At 44.4% G+C, this 21,297-nt stretch overlaps 1 pseudogene across 1 annotated transcript; it reads right to left on the bottom strand.

The window, feature by feature from the left end:
- Positions 1-1,969: 1,969 nt before the first annotated feature.
- LOC307155279 lies at positions 1,970-14,701 on the bottom strand (annotated as a pseudogene). The gene is made up of 3 exons (XR_013824048.1): positions 14,473-14,701; positions 5,655-6,113; positions 1,970-1,977 (listed from the first exon to the last, which is right to left on the bottom strand). The product of XR_013824048.1 is annotated as an uncharacterized misc_RNA (transcript).
- Positions 14,702-21,297: the final 6,596 nt, after the last annotated feature.

The raw sequence follows: 21,297 nt of genomic DNA on the forward strand, positions 1-21,297 counted from the left end.
TGATCATACATATACATATTGTGATGTTAACAGTAAAAAACTGTTAATTGGTTAACAGAAAGTAAAAATGTAAATTGACATTCCCACAATTCCCTGCGTGACGCTTGAATTTGATGTTTCTTCATAGTTTTTCTTAGTTTTTTCTAATCAGTTATGTAGGATTTCATGTTACATTTAATGTTGTTAAATTAATGCTTATTGCAATTTTAAAATTTCGCGTGTTACCATGATGGTGTTTATTGTTCTCTTACGAGAGTACTCTCGTGTTGCGTAAGTTTAGCTTACGCTACGGGAAAAATCCTTTTCTTGAGAATACTGAAGCAAAAAATTATCCTTAATTTTTAGAATGTAAAACGCATTTGCTGCAGCAGGCAGACCTAGGCGAGACATCTCACGCGCCTATTGGCTGCTCTGCGGCAACTGCTGCAACCTATCAGTGCGTCAGGCATGACGTCAGCGCCAATGAGAGGCTCGCCTCGCGCAACATCATGGCCCGCCAAAATGGGTGTGGCCTTAGCTTATAAATATCCATTTCTCAGGTTGGACTATGATTTCGTCTCCTTTCAGCGAAGGACTTCACTTCGCTGGATCTCCGAGAGAGAGAAGCAACGCCGTGGAACAGCATCTCAGCGGGACGAGCTCGAGTCAAGGACACCGGCTGGATATTCGCCGCCTTCGCTCGCCATACCTGCTGCGCTATCCGGCGCTCATATCCTTTTACCGCTCCGTGTGTGTTCGCCGCTGCGACACACGTTCTCACTAACGGGGACCGCCACGTGCTGTGCGCTTCCTGCCTGGGCCAGGACCATGCGGACCACGCGCTCTCCAACGGCGGCTGCCGTGAGTGCGAAGCATTACCTCTCTCGACCCTGCGGGCTCGACAGGCTTTGTTTTCCACCGAGTCCACCTCAAAAACATGGCGTTGATTCAAATGCCTCGTTCCAAGTGCACCCCGCATGCATCGTGAGCTCGCGGCCAGCTTTCTTATGTACAGAAAGTGAACCCGCCCCTCGCGCCCTCCCGCCCTCCCGTTCATATGGCGGGGCTCGAGCATTATGAGCGTTTTTTAAACATATGAGCCCACGCCGGTGCTACCCCGCGTGACTCACATGACGCTCTCTTATATGCTCACGCTAACTGAAAGCTTATGTCATTTCCCCCTGTGGCTCAGTGGCGAAATCTAAGGCTTTCGCGCCAGAGACCTGTGTTCGAATCCCAGCTTTGACGGCAGACAAAAATGTATGCTGAGCTCGTGGCCAGCTTTCTTACTGTGACGATCCAAGGGGCTGTGGTACTTTATTTTGTCCAGCAGGTGTCTCTAGGTAACACTTTTTGTGTCTTCAGGTTAAATGCTTCTACGCAGGTGTGGAAAATTGACGGTGCAAATTTGTGCAAATTTGATTATGTTGTATGGACTCTCCATTCATGTTGCTACTCCTTGAGCCAAGGGGTCGTAACATATGGGGGCTCGTCCGGGATGAACTAAATTGGCTTAGGGTTTTTGTATGATTTGGGTAATTCTTTAATTAGAATTATGATTTGGGAAATTCTTTAATTAGAATTATGATTTGGATAATTCTTTAATTAGAATTATGATTTGGATAATTCTTTAATTAGAATTAGAATTTGGATAATTTTTTAATTAGAATTGTGATTTGGGTAATTCTTTAGAATTACAGTTTGGTTTATCCTTTAGGTAAAATTATTGGTTGGGTAAAATAAGTTTTGGGGAGTGCCATATGAAAGTATTTTTGTTTTGATTAGTGGTTTTTGGACTGGAGAGAGAGATAGTTCAACAGTTCAACAGTTGCACTAAAACGGCTCATGCCGTTCATGTTTTAAGTGTAGGAAATGTGCCCGCTGTACAGTCCTCACCCCTGCCTATGAAAACGACTGTATCTGCGCTACGCACACACATAACGCCTCAGCGTATGAACCCAGCTCAAGCTGGCAGTGTTTCAAGTGCAGATCACGTGTCTGCCGCACAATGCACACACTTTGTGAAAAGCACTCTGTGCCTAGAGCCGCGAGCCCACACAGCTGTGTCTGTAATACAACATCTCCCCGTTTCTACGACCGGGGTGCCAGTTACAGAGCCACCGCACGAGGTGTTCATTCTACCCCTGGCCATTCACGCGAAAGCAAGGGAGTCTCAAAATGGGTTCTAAAGACAGTGAAACAGGGTTACTCGTTACAATTCGCTTGCAGACCACCGCGCTTCACAGCCCGGGTCGAAACCTCGGTGAATCAAGAAGTAGCACACCTACTTCGCACCGAGATAGCGAATTTGCTGAGAAAAGGGGTGGTGGAAACCGTCCCCTTGGCCGAGAGCGAGTCGGGGTTTTACAGCCATTACTTCTTAGAACCAGCAATGCAATGCGCTTCACACAAAAATATACAAATAAAAATAAAAATAAAAATATGGAACTACATACAATTTTGGCAATAGTAAAAATAATTAAAATTCTATATTAAAACACCAACAAAGAGTCTGTTAAAACAAAAGAAAAAAAAATAATAGTACAAAATGAAAATAAATATATTTATTTATTATGCATTAACTGCAGAAAGCATCTGAAAAAAGCTTGGTCTTTAGTCTAGTTTTAAAAATTGTGATTGTTGGAGCGTTTTAAATGTTTTCTGGAAGCTGGTTCCAGAGATGGACGCCAAAGTAGTTAAAAACAGCTTCCCCTTGTTTTGTTCTGAAAATAGGTTTTAGTAGAAGCTGTTTATGTTGTGATCTAAGGGGTCTTGGTTGAGTATACTGTAGAAACATATCATGAAGGTATTTAGGTCCCATCCCCTTTATTGACTTAAAAACTAATAAGAGTGCCTTAAAATGAATCCTGTATCTAATTGGGAGCCAGTGTAAGGACTTTAAAATTGGAGTGATATGATCTATTCTTTTGTTTTTTTGTAAGGATCCTGGCTGCACTATTCTGTACCATTTGTAGCGGTTTTAAAGTCTTTTTGGGGAGACCTGTTAAAAGCACATTACAATAATCAATCCTACTAGAAATAAAAGCATGTATGATCTTTTCAAGATCCTCCTTAGACATGAATCTTTTAAGTTTATTCATATTTTTAAGATGAAAATATGCTGATTTTGTGATTGTTTTTATGTGACTATTAAAATTTAGATTATTATCTATTAGGACACCAAGGTTTCTTACCACTTTCTTTGCTATTAAGCCCTTTGTTTCAAGCAGGGTAGAGATTTCACATCATTTCTTCCAAAAACGATAACCTCAGTTTTATTTTTATTGAGCTGGAGAAAGTTCTGTGACATCCAAGTATCTATTTCTTCAATGCACTGACAAAGAGTTTCAATGGGGGTATAGTCATTAGGCATTAGAGGTAAATAAATTTGTGTGTCATCAGCATAACTGTGGTAAGAGATTACATTTTTTTTTTATGAGTTTACCAAGTGGTAGCATATAAAGATTGAATAACAGTGGACCTAAAATTGAGCCCTGGGGAACTCCACAGGTCAAAGATGTTAGTGTTGAGGAACAATTTCCAATTTTAACAATAAAACTCCTGTCACTAAGATACGATTTTAGCCAGCTGATCACAACACCGGTGAAGCCAACCCAATGTTCCAGTCGATGAAGCAATATGTAATGGTCAACAGTGTCGAAAGCCGCACTGAGATCCAATAATACTAAGATGGATGCCTTGCCTGCATCTGTATTTAGCCGGATGTCACTTGTGACTTTAGCAAGAGCTGTTTCTGTACTATGGTGAGTCCGGAAACCTGACTGAAAATCGTCTAGGCAGTTGTTAAAGGTCCCGCTATATGCCCCTTTTCACAAGATGTAAAATAAGTCTCTGATGTCCCCAGAGTGTGTATGTGAAGTTTGAGCTCAAAATACCCAACAGATCATTTTTTACAGCATGTTTAAATTGACATTTTTTGGGGCTCAGAAAAACGAGCTGTTTCAGTGTGTGCCCTTTAAATGCAAATGAGGTGCTGCTGGACGACACAGGGGGCGGAGCTTCATGAGCTCGCGTTCAGTCTCTCAGGACAATTTCACCTCACGGAATGATGATAATATCAGAAACTCTCAGTAACGGCGTTCATTTCGAGTCGGACAATAATGCCTACAGAGTCAGAGTGCTGTATAGAGATGAAACAGGTATGGTTTAGTAGTTTAATTACGGTTATTATAACGTATTTGTCATCTGCTTGTAGGCTATGTATCCATTATTTATTAATAGCCTACAAGTCTGCTGTGTGAATGATGATCAAACATGTACTGATGAGTTTAATAAAGTTTATTGTACATCACACAAAAGATGAAGCGTCAGTTTTACTTCAGAAAATCACCGTAAGAGCTGAGTAAACACAGTAGCCTAAGTTATAAGAAGTGCACAAGTAGCCAGTAGAGTTGAGGGAGCATTCCTGTGGGCGGAGGTTAGTCAAGAAACGGTTCTAGTGACATCACTAAAGAAGGAAGTAGAGGGATGTAGTCCAATCGAGCCGTTTTTTGTAGTCAACTTCTGTTAAATAAAATATCTCGTTTGGCATTGAACTTTGAGCTTTATAATTTTACAGATATTATTTATGCTCTAACAGCAACATTACACACTAACTAAAGTTTGAAACATGGGATCACGCAGAACGGGACCTTTAAGTGTTAAAAAAGATGTAGGTTGATTGAAAACAATTTTTTCAATAATTTTGCCAATGAACGGTAGGTTTGAAATGGGCCTATAGTTACTTAATATGGATGTGTCTAAGTTATTATTTTCGAGAAGTGGTTTTATAACAGCAGTCTTTAGGGATTTAGGAAATGTGCCCATTTGTAAAGATGAATTTATAATGTTAAGCAATTCTGGTGCTAGAATATGAAAAACAGATTTTAAAAAGGTGGTGGGTAGAGTATCTAGTGTACAAGTGAAAGAGGTGAGGCTTTGTACTGTCTTATTAAGTGTTTCAGTATCGATCAAACTGAAGTTACCCATCCTGTTTAATGTTCCTGTAGTTATTTGTTCTGGTTGCATAATATGCTTTTGATGTATTATGTTCAATCTAATTTGATCAATTTTGGATAAAACCCCCCCCCAAAAAACGCAAACTCATTACACTTTATGGTCGAGATGAATTCAGGTGGCAGTTTTTGAGTGGGGGTTGTCAGTTTTTCCACTGTCGAGAAAAGAACTCGAGCGTTATGTTTTGGTTGATAATGTTAGAAAAGAACAACTGTCTTGCTTGACCAGTTTCAGTATTAATGTTTTTAAGCTTTTCCTTGTAGATATAATAGTGTACTGGGAGTTTGGTTTTTCGCCACTGTCTTTCTGTCTTCCTACATTCTCTCTTCAAGAGCTTAACTGTTGAATTAAGCTTCCATGGGGCTTTCTGTTTTTTATTGACTTTCTTAAGTTTTAGTGGTGCTATATTATCCATAATTTCTACCATTTGTGAATTAAAATAAAATCATAAATAAAATGTTGTTACCATATTTTTTACCGTAAATTTCTGGCAACCAGAGCTGCCAGTTTTTTACCGTAAATTTAAAGATTTTTTTTTTGTAGTTTTCTCAAAATTCACTGCGAAAATCCCCTTTCAGAACCTTTATTTTTAAGAGTGTGTGTTGAGAAAACGACACATTTTTTGAGTGACAACTTTCCCTCTACGAGTCTGATCGTACCTGTGTGTGTGCGAATGTGTCCCTGAAGCAGCCAGGGCCTGGAGAAGGCCTTCCCACACAGCTTACACACACACGGCAGAGTGTGTGTGCGGATGTGCATCTTCAGCGCTCCCAGACTCACGTACTCCTTCTCGCAGAACTTGCAGACGAAGAACCTCTGGCACTGCCTCTGGCCCGTCAGACTCGAGAAGCTCAGGAACGCTCTCTGGCAGTCGAAGCATCCATCACTGCGATCCTGAAGCACTCTTTGGGAAAGCGGGAATGAGCGTGGATCTGAAAGAGGACTGGACGTCACAGGGAAAGGGAAAGAGAGACCCAGAACCGGGTTCTGTGGAGGAACGTACATCCCTGAGCTGATCGGGTTCATCTGTAAAGTCGAGCTCAATCCCGAAGGACACAGAGTCTCGTGAGGATTCAGTGCTTTGAGTTTGGAGCTTGAAGATTCAATATGAATCACATCTGTGAAGATATGTAAGGCACATGATCAGATCGTTCTCATAACCTGAGTCCATTGGTCAACATTTAAATAAATCTCTATAATTCCCAAATATTATTGGTAACACAATATATAAGGTCGATTAGTTAATGTACCTGTATTTACTAACATCAACTAACAAGAGCAATACATTTGTTACAGTATTTATTAATCTTTGTTCATGTTTGTTCACAGTGCATTAACTAATGTTAACAAATACAACCTTTGATTTTAATAACGTATTAGTAAATGTTGAAATGTTCATTAACTAAGATTAATAAATGCTGTAGAATTATTGTTCATTTTTAGTTCATGTTAACTAAGGTAGTTAACTAATGTTAACTAATGAACGTTATTGTAAAGTGTTACCAGATTATTTCTCAACTGGTTAACCCTGGAGCCTGAAATAATAAAATGTGCCTTTAAACATGATTGATTTCCCATTATCCACCTTAGTTTTAACATAAGAGCAAGTGTAACTTGAATGTGCGAGGCTTCTGGTGTCATCCGCTTTTTCTTTATCGTAATCATAAACTCACTCTAAAAAATGCTGGGTTGTTTCAAACCATGTTTGGGTCAAATATGGACAAACCCAACCGTTGGGTTTAAAATTTAAAGTCCCCCTGTAGTCAATAATTGTATCCCTTAAAACTCATCTTTAAACACCAAAATTACACATTAAAATGTTTTTTCCTTAATATCTCCATGCCTTAAAATATCTTGAATGTAACTCGACACCCTTGCCTCATTTAGTATGCGTGGTTCTATGAATATTCAAATGAGCCCCGCCTCCACTCACTCACTCAGCTCAGAGATCCACTGGTTGACGATCACACGTTGATCTGATTGGTTACAAAAAGCGTGTTTTTGAGACTGTCTTTGGTTCACTGCAGTTTTAAGTAGGAAATACTCAGCAATGGTGTCGACTTATGAACTTACTGTAATAAATGTAAATTTAAATGTAATAAGGATCTTTGTAATGTGCAAAATGCTGCAGGTATTTTGCAATTATTACTCTATTATTATTATAATTTTTCTCTAAAAAATGCTGGGTTGTTTCAACAATCAAATATAGACAAACCCAACCGTTGGGCAAAATGTTTTTTTGTTTTTTTTTTACATTTGAACTAATGGTTGGGTTTGCCCATATTTGACCCAAACCATTTTTTTTTGTGTGTTTTGTTGCACAAATAGTTTTACATTTACTCTTTTGACTCATTTTGTCTTTCTTCTCATTAGTCCTATAATGAATCAGAAGTCTTGCACGCTTACATCCGCATTGCAAAATAATTTGGAAATGTATCATTTAACACCATAAATTTAACTTGTATATGAGAACATATAGGCCTGGGAAAATGTACATGTTCACCCTAATTTGTTTGCTTTATTTGTGATATTAAAGGGTTAGTTCACCCAAAAATGAAAATTCTGTCAGTAATTACTCACCCTCATGTTGTTCCAACCCCGTAAGACCTTCGTTCATCTTCGGAACACAAATTAAGATATTTTTGATGAAATCTGAGAGCTGGATCACTCCTCCTGCAGGCTTATGGACACTATAACTTGCTGGCCCAGAAAATGTATTAAAGACATTGTTAATATAGTCCAAGTGACTCCAGTGGCTCAATCTTAAGTTTATAAAGCGACGAGAATACTTTTTGTGCGCAAAAACAAACAAATATAACGACTTTATTCCACTTTTCAATTCCTTCTCTCTGGGCCTCGAGTTTTTTTTACGTATTGTAATAACGTAGCGCGTCTATGTTTCACGTCACCACGTATCACACATGACCAGAGTTGCCCAATAGTGAGCCTACGTGGTGACGTGCAACACAGACGCGCTACGCTTAAACACTACGTGAAAAGACCCGAGGCCCAGAGAGAAGGAAATGAAAAGTGGAATAAAGTCGTTATTTTTGTTTGTTTTTGCGCACAAAAAGTATTCTCGTCGCTTTATAAACTTAAGATTGAGCCACTGGAGTCACTTGGACTATATTAACAATGTCTTTAATACATTTTCTGGGCCAGCAAGTTATAGTGTCCATAAGCCTGCAGGAGGAGTGATCCAGCACTCAGATTTCATCAAAAATATCTTAATTTGTGTTCCGAAGATGAACGAAGGTCTTACGGGGTTGGAACAACATGAGCCTATTATAAATTATATAGCCTATTATAAATAATAATAACCCAACTATGAAACAAACAAACAAATAGTTCACTCCGAGTTACGTCGGATGACGACGATTGGGGTTTCGCTTAGAAAGCCTCTCACCTTCGAGTATATAAAACGAGCCAATGGCAATGAAATGCCATGGGTCTGCGGAATTTGCATAGCGTATCTCCGCCCACCGCAGGGGGTATATAAGGAAGTACGCTGCAATATGCAGATATGTTTTCGCTTCGGAGCCAAGTTCAGTACTTCACTCCACAAGCCTTTTGAGTGTCATCTCAAATCTCTTCGAGACGAGCGGCTCTTCAGTGTGTTGGTGTGACAGCGCTTTCCAGCGAGATCGCATTTCCTGCTGCTGATTTGTGCAGTAATCTGCCGACAGTGAGTGTGTTTCTCCCTGGGCGTTTCAGCACTCTGCTGAGCTTTTCCACTCTCTAAAAGAGCTGCACGCGGCACGTCTTTTTCAAGACGGTTCGCCCGTGTATTTTCTGGATGTGTGTGCGTGAGTCATCTGCCTAACGGTCGCGAGCGCTGTTTTGCGTGTTGGGCTTAATCACGCTCGGCAGTGCTCGTTGATGAGTCATGTTTTCATTGCGGGAACATGACCATCGCGATGTTTATAGATCAAGACTCAATGATCTCCATGTGAGTAGAGTCCCCTCTGCCACACCCCAATTTATCTCTTCCTCGAGAAGGGATACTTTGGCTGGTGGCCAGGGTGATCTGAGGGTTTGGTGTGGCACAACAACCGACGAGTCAATTCCTCGGGCCACACCCCCCTCCACATCGCAGACCATGCACTCACAGCATCACAAGGCGGGCTTGATTCCTCTGGAAATGAAGTTTCGACTACGTTGCCTCCCACGGGAGTGCCATCGTTGCCGGGACCGATCCAGAGCTGTCAGCCATGCTTTCCCGGGCAGCTGAAAGCATCGGCTGGAGTGGCCCCGCCCTCCCCCCGAGCGCTGTAAGCTTCTCCCGGACGTGCATCAGGACGCCTGCGCTGCGCGAGACTCCACGTGACTTTCGTGGCCCGCGGGTGTCCTCCGCCTTCGCTGCTTTCGATCGCACGGCGATCATGGTCTGCATGTTCCCTGTCACTATCGTGGCACGGTCATGCAGTGCTGTGTGTCGCCTGCGCCTTCGATGCAGTGCTGTCCCGGGAGTTCTGTCGAACCGGCCGCAGTGGAACGCTAGTCCTTCCCTGGCCAACCCTGGCAGAACGCGGAAATTCTAACCACGCCCCTATGCTGGGACGCTATGCCTCCCATGCCCGGCCTGGTTTGTTCCGCCACGCACACTGCCGACCTCGCTCAGGCGACATCAGCACCTGCGTGATCCTGGGTCAGGTGATGTCCACTAGTGTGGTCCAGACATGGGCTTAGCCAGGTTGATGTGGGGGTGTCTGAGAGTTCATTTTCTAAGCTCCCCCATGTCCCGGGCTGGGCTCTTTGGCGGTGTGGCTTCGACCACCTGAAGTAGACTCGGGTCCTGCACCGATGGTCATCCATCGGTCCTGCACGTGTGGTCTCCTTAGTCTGCTTCCCGCCAAGGCCCCCTCCATGCGGTTGCTCCCCTCGGGTCTTCACCGGCCCTGAGCAGGAGCAAGTCGCAGGAGGGCGGCGCTGCCCGTCTCCGCCCCTTAGACTGCCACGCCAGCCTAAGCAGCACTTTTGAGACGGGCAGCCTAGTCGGCGGTGTGGTTGAGGATTGCGCCCAACAGTCTTCGATCACTCTATAAGCAGGCGCAGGACCTTCTGCACCGACGGTCATCTGTCCGTGCGGTCTCCTTAGCCTGCTTCCCGCCGACACCGCCCCTCTGCGTTCCTCCCCTCGAGCCTTCACTGGCCCACAGCAGAGGAGGTCGCAGGAGGGTGGCACCGCCTGTCTCCGCCCCTTAGCCGGCTAAACGCCATGCTAAGCAGCACTTCTGAGACGGGCAGCTTGGGGTTAGGGCTCAGTTCTTCTCAGGAGCTGGTAGCAGGGCCACTCCTTTCCCCGGTGGAGGGCCGGGGGGAAATTCTTGTTTCAAGAACAGATGTCCCTTCCTCCAAGCCCCAAGAGGCTGTGGATGACAGCACGCGCCGCCCACGGGCCACGCTCCTCTCATCCCCCTCTGTCGCCAGACCCCTGCCAGAGCACGCCCCCGTGGGACGCGCGCCCTCCCCTGGCCTCCTCTGGCAGGACGCGGTTAATGACCGTGCCCCCGCACAGGGCCGCTATGCCACCCTCGCCGGTGCCGGTCATTCCGCCTCGCTGCCCCACCGACGGTGCGTTTGTGGTTCGTATGACCCCTCTGGTGCACTTTCTGGAGGCCTGGCTAGAGCTTCCCAGACTGTCCCGCTGGGTCGCGAGAACCATCAGATTCGGCTACGCGATTCAGTTCGCGATATCTCCTTCCCGCTTCAGAGGAGTCCGCTTCACTATGGTCGGTGGCAATGCCCCTGTCATGAGAGCGGAGGTCGCCACCCTACTGGCGAAGGGTGCGATCGAGATTGTCCCTCCAGCCGAGATGAAGTCCGGCTTCTACAGCCCTTACTTCATTGTACCCAAGAAGTCTGGTGGGTTACGGCCAATCCTCGACCTGCGCGTCTTGAACCGCTCCCTTCACAGGCTGCCGTTCAAGATGCTAACGGCCAAACACATCCTCCAGTGTGTGCGGCCGCAGGATTGGTTTGCAGCGATCGACCTGAAGGACGCCTACTTCCATGTCTCCATTTTACCTCGACACAGACCGTTTCTACGGTTTGCTTTCGAGGGGCAGGCATACCAGTACGCGGTTCTCCCTTTTGGGCTAGCCCTGTCTCCTCGCGTCTTCACGAAGGTCGTCGAGGCAGCCCTTGTTCCCCTCCGGGAACACGGGGTTCGCATCCTGAACTATCTCGACGACTGGCTAATCCTAGCTCACTCTCGAGACCAGGTTTGCGAACACAGGGACCTAGTGCTCCGGCACCTAGCTCGTCTGGGCCTTCGGGTCAACTGGGAGAAGAGCAAACTCTGCCCCGTGCAGAGGATCTCTTTTCTCGGTATGGAGATCGACTCGGTCGCCATGTGCGCGCAGCTTACGAGCGAGCGCGCGCAGTCACTGCTGACTTGTCTTCGTCAGTTCGAGGGCAAGAGTGCGGTTCCACTGAAATTTTTTCAGAGGCTCCTGGGGCATATGGCATCCGCAGCCGCAGTAACGCCGCTGGGATTGCTTCATATGAGACCGCTTCAGCTTTGGCTTCGCGATCGAGTCCCGAGGTGGGCATGGCAACACGGCACGCTCCGAGTCCCAGTGACTCCAGCCTGCCGTCAGACCTTCACCCCGTGGACGAACCTCATTTTTCTACGGGCCGGAGTGCCCTTAGAACGAGTTTCCCGGCATGTTGTTGTATCAACAGATGCCTCCACCACGGGCTGGGGCGCCATGTGCAATGGTCATGCTGCCGCGGGCTCCTGGACAGGACCCCAGCGCCTTTGGCATGTCAATTGCCTCGAGTTGCTGGCTGTACGTCTCGCCCTGCACCGCTTCCATGCGCTGCTCAGGGGTCAGCACGTACTAGTCCGATCAGACAATACCGCAACAGTAGCGTACATCAACCATCAGGGTGGTCTACGCTCACGCCGTATGTCGCAACTTGCTCGCCACCTCCTCATATGGAGTCAGAAGCATCTGAGGTCGCTTCGAGCCATTTATATCCCAGGACACCTGAACCAGGCGGCCGACGAGCTGTCTCGAGTTCGGCCTCTCGCTGGAGAATGGCGACTCCATCCCCAGACGGTCCAGCTGATTTGGGATCAGTTCGGCGACGCACAGGTAGATCTGTTTGCCTCCCACGACTCGTCCCACTGCGACCTGTATTATTCCCTGACCGAGGGCACGCTCGGCACGGATGCACTGGCGCACAGCTGGCCGCGGGGCCTACGCAAGTATGCGTTTCCCCCAGTGAGCCTTCTTGCGCAGACCTTACGCAAGATCAGGGAGGACGAGGAGCAGGTCATTTTGGTTGCCCTGTATTGGCACAACCGGAACTGGTTCTCCAAACTAGTACTTCTCGCGACAGCACCTCCCTGGCCAATTCCCCTGAGGAAGGACCTCCTTTCTCAGGGACGGGGCACCCTTTGGCACCCTCGTCCCGATCTTTGGAACCTCCACATGTGGCTCCTGGACGGGACGAGGCAGGTTTGAGTACCCTACCACCAGCGGTGGTGGCTACCATCACTTCCGCTAGAGCATCGTCCACGAGACATGCCTATGCGTTGAAGTGGAACCTCTTTGTCAACTGGTGTTCTTCTAAACATCAAGAACCCACGAATTGCCCCATCAGTGTCGTGCTTTCCTTCCTGCAAGAAGGGTTGGAGCGAAGGCTGTCTCCCTCCACCCTGAAAGTGTATGTTGCCGCCATTGCCGCACATCACAAAGCAGTTGATGGTAAGTCTCTGGGGAAGCACGACCTGATCGTCAGGTTCCTGAGGGGAGCGAGAAGACTGAATCCTCCTCGTCCTCCCCTCGTACCCTCTTGGGACCTCTCAGTGTTCTAACTGCCCTGCAGAGTGCTCCATTTGAGCCTTTGCAATCAGCAGAGCTTAAGTTCCTGTCTATGAAGACAGCGCTCCTGGTTGCATTGGCCTCCATCAAGAGGGTAGGGGACCTGCAGGCATTTTCGGTTGACGAAGCGTGCCTGGAATTCGGGCCGGCTAACTCTCACGTGATCCTGAGACCCCGGCTTGGATACGTGCCCAAGGTTCCTACCACACCCTTTCGAGACCAGGTAGTGAACCTGCAAGCGCTGCCCTTGGAGGAGGCAGACCCAGCCTTGGCACTGCTCTGTCCAGTACGCGCCCTTCGTGCTTACGTGGACAGAACGCGGTGTTTCAGGACCTCAGACCAGCTCTTTGTCTGTTATGGTGGGAAGCTGAAGGGAAAGGCTCTCTCAAAGCAAAGGTTATCTCACTGGATAGTGGATACCATTGCTTTGGCATACCAGCAGCAAGGTCGTCAATGCCCCCTTGGTGTGAAAGCTCACTCGACTCGTAGTGTGGCTTCCTCTTGGGCTCTAGCGCATGGCGCCTCGCTAACAGACATTTGTAGAGCTGCAGGCTGGGCGACACCCAACACATTCGCGAGATTCTATAATCTCCGAGTAGAGCCAGTTTCTTCCCATGTACTCGCTTCAACCAGCCGGTACTAGATTCTGCTCAGGTGTCTTCGCTTGCTCGCCATTCCTCTCCACGGACGGGATACGTGCGATCATCTTCTCAGGTGAGTCTGATAAGCTCTGAGTTTCCTCCAGCACTGGTTACATCAACGCCTGAGTTATGCCAATCTGCCATAACACAGCTTTTGCGCTTGACTAGGTGCCTCCATGTGCATGGTCCCCCCTTTGGGCGACCCCCACATGTGTATTCCACTGTAAGTCTCTTTTGAGCGTGTGTCTTTCCCTTGGCAAGCCACCTTGCCACCCCTGGGGTTTAAATATTCCACCTGCGGCTGGACACCTCAGTGATACCCCATATGCATCCCTCTGGGTCATATGTGTCTCTCAAGTCCCCCCCCTTAATGGTTGGGCATAATTGCATATTTCTCCTGAGATATGCTTCCCAGTGTACCTTGGTATTCCTGTGTTAAGTAGGACTCCTTCGTTCGTGCTAGTCTCACAACAGGGAGCTCAGACTTACGCAGGGCACTGGATGACAGCCGAGGTGGCGTGATTAGACTGGAACCCCAATCGTCGTCATCCGACGTAACTCGGAGTGACCACGAAAGGGAACGTCTCGGTTACGGATGTAACCCTCGTTCCCTGAGTAGGGAACGGAGACGTTACGTCTTCCTGCCACTTCCGCTGTATCGCTGAAAAACGCCTGAGTTCAGTCTCGGCTCCTCAGCGAAGACATATCTGCATATTGCAGCGTACTTCCTTATATACCCCCTGCGGTGGGCGGAGATACGCTATGCAAATTCCGCAGACCCATGGCATTTCATTGCCATTGGCTCGTTTTATATACTCGAAGGTGAGAGGCTTTCTAAGCGAAACCCCAATCGTCGTCATCCGACGTAACGTCTCCGTTCCCTACTCAGGGAACGAGGGTTACATCCGTAACCGAGACGTTATATTAGGTACAGAACAAACATCTTTAACAAGACTGACAAATGTAGTTAGTATTTTAGTCCGAGTCTGGAAATAAGTTACCGTGTTTCTTTGAGTCCAGCACTCCATAGGCTTCTTGTTCGTGAGGTGTTTCTTCACCAGGAAAGATCTGGGCATCGTATTTCGGGTCTTTTAAAGGAAACCAGGTTTGCCTTCTGGCTACGAGCACGAGCTTTAAGCGGGAGATGTTGAGTGTTGAATAAATATCTGATGTTTAAAGGCTGTTTTTAGCGCCACATTCTCGAGTAAAGAAGAGAAGAGAGAGTCAGGTGCAGATAGAGCTAGACGGACAACTGGATCAACCAATCAGAATGGAAGGACAAGTGTAAGTGGGCGGGGCCAAGTGTGTCGCGACATTCCGCAGCAAACAGGTGCACGCGCGCGATCAAAACAACTTTGTTTTGATGAAACATCATCACATGTTCTTATGTTTTTTTCCCCTCACTCTCTTTTAGACAACTCGTTGAGGAAAAGATCGAAAGCAATAGCTTAGTTCAGACTTATACTTTAGACATAACGTTACATGATGTTCAATGCTTAAAATGTGGTGAATCATTTAATGTAGCCTATGAAAAGGTACATAGAATAAAATAAATGATAATATTTTGCTTTATTGTATTGTTCTATCCCAACAACAGAAATGTCCCACTGAAACGTCTAAAATCTGCTTTAAATTTAGGCTAAAGGTTAAAAAAGAATAGTTAATTAGTTAAATCTGACAGCTTATGTCTGCTTAATGCATTTTGCTTTATCGGAAAATAGAGACCATGATAACAATTTATTTAAAGAGTTTAGGCTATAATTTATTTAACTTGCACCTCATTATATGTTTTTTTTTCCACAAGGGAGACCAGATGATGTTGTAACATGCAACATATTAAAGGAGAACTCCGGTCAATTTTAATATTGAGCTCATTTTTTTGTAAATTTGGAGTGCTGTCAGTACAGAGAACAACGACAAAAATCGGTGTTGCCTACACCGTGTTATCCTCTTTTTAAAATTTGCACCCTGTTGACTTCAATGGGGCAAGTTTTAAACCTGCTTTTAGCCTCTTAACATCCTTGATGTGTCATTACAAGTGGACAGCCATGTGAGTGATTCCTTCAGAGTGAACACGGTGAATCTGACTGCAGTAGATGTGAAAGATATGAATAAAAGTGATGTTAATTCAGCCAGCGCACATACCTGTATTTATTTCCTGTTTTCGGTTGAAGTCCACAGTAATCGATTGTCGAGTTCACGCGTGTGATCATAGGTAACTAAACCGACGATGCCACGGGTTGAAGAGGTGTTTGCATCCCATCTCTCGCCCGATGCTGCATTGTCCCTGAGAGCTCCGGCTCATTGTCTCTCCGGGCTACCAAGGAGAGGGCCCGCATCATTGGTCGCTCCATGGCAGCTTTGGTAGCTACGGAGAGACATCTGTTGCTGAATCTGTTAGGCATCGGGGACAAGGACAGGGCCTTCCTCCTCAACGCCCCGATTTTGCCTTCTGGCCTCTTCGGCGACGCAGTCAACACTGTCGTCGAGAGGTTTCAGGAGGCGAAACGATAGTCAGCCGCCTTCAAACAGCTTATCCCCCGCCGTCGTCCTAGGTCTCGTGGGTCTGCTGCCAGGGGGCAGTCCCACGAGGCAGCCGCCAGCTCCTCATACCTGCAGCAGCAGAAGGAGTGTGTTGCCTCTCGTGCTCCCCCACAAAAGGCCTGGAGCCAGAGTCAACACCCTCAGCCGAAGTCATCTAAGCGAGGAAGGCTTCGGCAAAGAGGTCCTGATGCGATGTGCAGGCCTCTGAGGGTGGTCCCCCCCGCGATCGAGCACCAACAGCTCGCTCCTTCGCGGAGCCCTCAGGAAATCAATGTTTGCCTCCCGCTGGTAAGTGCGCTTCGGGACGCATCGGTTTCCAGCGAACGCAAATCGTAGTGTCCGCCTGAAAATATTGCGGCCCTGTCAAGTTCGCTTTCTCTCACGAGGCCTGTAGAAAAATTTAATCGGTTAGTTCCTGCCAGTCAACCACTTCAGGTCACTGAAATCCCAAATATAACACCAGATGTCAGTCTCGAGAGAGACTCTAGTACATTATCTAGACACCTGGAAAGGTCTTTGAAATATGTCTCAGTGGGTCCTGCGCACAGTGGAAAAGTGGTTCAGAATTCAGTCCGAGTACTTTCAAAGGGTTTTGGGTCTCCTGGCAGCAGCGTCTAACGTGATTCCTTTTGGCCTGCTGTATATGAGGACCCTGCAGTGGTGGCTCAGGACCAGAGGGTTTTCCCCGATGAGGAACCCATTTCGCACGATCAAAGTGACGCGCAGATGCCTTCGTTGTTTGGTCATGTGGAAGAAACCGTGGTTCCTGTCCCAAGGTCCTGTGGCACGGTCTATAACTCTTCAGGCATTGCATCCTCCACCGCATGTGTTGGATGAGCAAGCTAAGCTACATTTATTATGCCCGGTTTGAGCCCTGGAGGCCTATGTTCAAAGAACCTCGGGCTAGAGGAAGTCGGACCAGCTACTCGTGTGTTTTGGGTCACCTAAGAAGGGTTCCCCTGCTTCAAAGCAAACTATCAGCAGATGGATAGTAGAAACTATTTCTTCAGCTTACGAGGCGCGCAACTTCTCCTCTTCTAATAAGAGCCTACTCAGTCAGAGGAGTGGCTTTCTCTAAAGCTCTGCTAGCAGGAGTTTCCATTCAAGAGGTCTGTGATGCCGCTGACTGGGCCTCCCCACACACCTTCATAAAACATTACAGTCTGGATCTGCCCTCTACACTGGGTTCACAAGTTCTCTCGTCTTGAGTGTGCCAGATTGCTTCACACCAGTGCGTATATCTCTCAGTGTGGTGCAGTGGGCATTTCGCTCCCCAAAGTGTCGATTCTCAACGCAGCGAGTTTCCTCGAAAGGGAACGTCTCGGGTTACAACTGTAAATATGTTATATGGATAATATAAATATGGATCTACTGTATGAGACCGAATGATGACGTCAACATTTCTTGTCACAAAGGATGAACTGAGGCATTCAAGGCAACAGGAAGTGTTCGGTTCATTCGGATGTTTTATAGGGAACCAACCACTTGGGGTCAGTCATCTGACATTGTTAACATTAAGTCTCGAGGAGAACTAGCAGAATGGCGTCATTCAAGGTCAGACCGCTGTGATGGTCATCATTCGGTCTCATAGATCAATAGTTATAGTCATAACTTTTTGTTATTGCCAGAGTTTCTGAAGCTTGAGTAAAGGATCGGACATTTTCTGAACGGAGGCGGAGCAGCAGCTCATTTGCATTTAAAGGGACTTGCATTTTACTCACACCCAAAAAGGGGCAAATTTGACAAGCTATAATAAATGATCTGGGGATATTTTGAGCTGAAATTTCACAGACACATTCTGGGGACACCATAGATTTATTTTACATCTTGTGAAAATGGGCATAATATGTCACCTTTAAGTGTACTTTTTTAAATGGTTTAAAACATTTTTTATTTTATTAAAGTATCAAAAAGAAATACACCAAAGTTCCCTCCCACTCATCCAGCAGTGAAATCAATTATAGTAATTTTTAAAAACATGGCAGGCATATTTGAACTTTAGCTGCTAAAGCTACAGTAAACACGTACAGTAACATTTATAAAATGGCAAAGATCAGGGGAAAAATAATTTTGTTATGATGAAAAAAGAAAACAGTTGTCATGATCTCACAAAGAAAACAATCACTCGATATAAGATGTAATGGAAAACATTATTACTCTATTTTATTAAAGCTTTCTTTTATTATGAGAGAGAAAAAGAAAAGCAAATGTAAAAACAATTTGAATTGCTGTCAGAGATGTTCACAATCTCAAAACATTTCCTTTACAGCATTCTTGAAACATCTCTGCATGTGTATACAAGATAATCAACGCAAAATTAATATAGATGTAAGATCTCAATATAACTGTAAGGTAAGTTAAATGATTATCTAAAATAGACTACAAACAAAAGATCATCTGAATAATAAAGAATATGAATAAATGATTAAAAGGGTGAGTAAATGAATACCATAGTATGGATATATAAATATGCAAGTTTATATGATTAAAGAAAAGAATAAAAAAGAACGACAATAATAAATGGATTATAACACAAGTTTAGCTCTTTAAAGCATATAGTCAAATAAACTGTTCTGCTTTCCTGGAGTGAATCAGACAATCACCCCTCAGATAACATACATACGTGCACAGATCGCATTACAAAGTAATATCCCTTATTTCCCATGCAGAGTCAAATAAAAAAAGAGTTAATAAAACATAATTTCTATAAATCGCCTCAAAAGGCAGAATGCTCTGTGTTTTACAATACTTAATATTTTAAGTAGAGCTGTTCTTCTCTTTTTCTATGTCAAGCACACATTGGCCATTAACACTATATAAAGGCCTGGCAAAATATTTCCTCAAATTGCAACACTGTTGGGGATTTTGTCTGGGGACAAATAACAATAATCAAATGCTAATCCCTCATTCCGGCTCTTGATGATGTTGGTCACCTCATCTAGTTTTGTGCGGAACGTCTTTATGGCTTCCTTCACTTGTTGCTCTGTGAAGCACATTTCTGGATACGTGCCTAAGAAAATCTGGGGGGAAAGTAAGTTCTTCAGAAAGCAGAACAACATCTTACTTTCCTTTTACAAGGTAAACTGACCCTTCTCTAAGCTCCGCCCCCTTGATTACTGTCAATCACTCAGACAATCTTATAAAACAAACAAAGGAATTGGGGATTTTCAAATCATAATCCATATTATGGATCATCAAAACATAAATGAACTGTCACTGTTATACGTGCTCCAGAAAAAAGATAAATTATCCTTTCTATAACTAATTTAGTTTAAAACTATACATTATCTAACATTAAAGAAGAGCAAAAGATTGCCTGTAAGGATTGGAAGATATGTATTGCACTACAGAACACATGGTGTAAAATGTAATTTGTAACATATGGATTTCTAAAATGTGTGGACATAAAAGTGTGAATGTGGCACATATATATAGTGTACTAGTAGACGTTTCATTCTCAGTTTTTTGCTGCCCTCTTCTTTGCATGCAGACTAAAATTGAACAGAAACAGTTATTATTATGATTTATACTGGACAATAACAGATCAGAGCTCCTAATATTTAATATTTTAAACTCGTAACACCATTAAAAGAATAGATACATTTTCTGTTACTCCCCAAACATGATGATGTTTTTAAAGTGGAACTTAGCGAAGGGTCAGTTAAATTAATTGCACTACCTGACTGAAAATACTTGTATGTTGGCAGTGCCGCAGAACACATACACTGTAGCAAGCAAACAATCTACAACAATAAGAAGAATGGAAAATGTGTTTGAGCCTACTTTTTTTTTTTTTTAAATCATCTTTGGCCTATTTTTTTTTTACCCCTCATCCTTCACTCGCATTTTGTAACACATCTTTCCCTCAAAATTATACATAATTTCTTTTGTTTCATTGTGATAATATTTTTTATATTTGTTTAATGCAATTTTTTTAGATTTTTTATTTTATTTACCTTTATTACCTTAAAATTTGGTCAATAAATAATACATAAATAGTAATTTAAGCACATTCCTCACATTCTTTCAATTTAAATTCAACTCAATTCAATCCCAATTTCATGCATAACCCTTTTAATTCAGCTCAAAATATCATACTTCGGGTGTCTTTGCCGAACTCTTGTGGAAAAAAAATATATATATAACATGATATTTCATGACTCTTGCCACTAGATGGCCTTGTAGCTCTATATGGAGCTTTTTTGAATTCACAGGACTCCTCAAATTCATTCAATTGTTTTGTGTATTCATGGTTCAAGTGCAACAAAATGTTCTGATGAACAGTAAATATTTTTTATAAATAAATAAATAAATTCGTTTTGGGTCAAAATCTTCCGAGGGTGAAGTAACAGGTTAATTATTTTTCACATTGATTTAGACTAGACTGCTGCCATGTTCGCTACAATTTCAAGTGCAAAGTATATCCAGACCGAATCAACATCAAACCTCATTCTTCTGGAACTGACTGAGGGCCCAAGCTGTTCCTATAGCCTGGCTGGAACGTCCACGATCAGGCAGACTCTCCATGATATACTCCATATCCACTTGGTCCTTCTCTTTGGGAGGCGGTTTGCGCATGGTAGTAGGACTGTTGGGGATCCAGCCATACCAGTCAAACTGAAACATAAAAGTTTACTCACAGATATTAGCTTAAATATTAAATATTAGCTTAAATATAATATAAATATTATCCAGAATTTTGCCAAGCAATTTTTAATGCTCCTGCAGATGATATGAAAGTGATAATCTCACCTGTCCAAAGTTGACAGCAGCATGTTGTGCTGAAGCTGTGAATATCACAATAGTCAGGTATTTGACTAACTCCTCTCGAGTTTTCAGAGACTCTGGAAACTCTGGAAACAGTGGCAGTATGCATTTAACTTCAGAATACATTTAAGGGTGACTTGAAACACACAAAGATGCATATAGAATATACAAGAATACAAACAATCATGCATGCTTGCACAGACCAACACTGATATTTTGGTCCTGTTTACTCCTGGTATTAAGATGCGTTTTGGTCAATCGGATCACAAGTACATGATGGAGACACGTTCCTGTTTACTCCTGGTGTTTAATTTATTTTGTCCACTTTCAACCACTTCTGTCCTGATTTTTTTCAAGGGTAAACGGTCTATGAGCGAGTAAATGTATGGGTTTTTTCAGATTTTTCTATCTAATGGACGAAATAAGCTTGCTTAATTTACACATGAAAGCGACCGGAGACGATGGAAAAACATACAGAGAGCAGCGGCTTTCATTTCTGCTCTTACAACCGCGAG

The sequence above is a fragment of the Squalius cephalus genome, assembly GCF_949319135.1.
Source record: "Squalius cephalus genome assembly, chromosome: 3".
NCBI lineage: Eukaryota > Metazoa > Chordata > Actinopteri > Cypriniformes > Leuciscidae > Squalius > Squalius cephalus.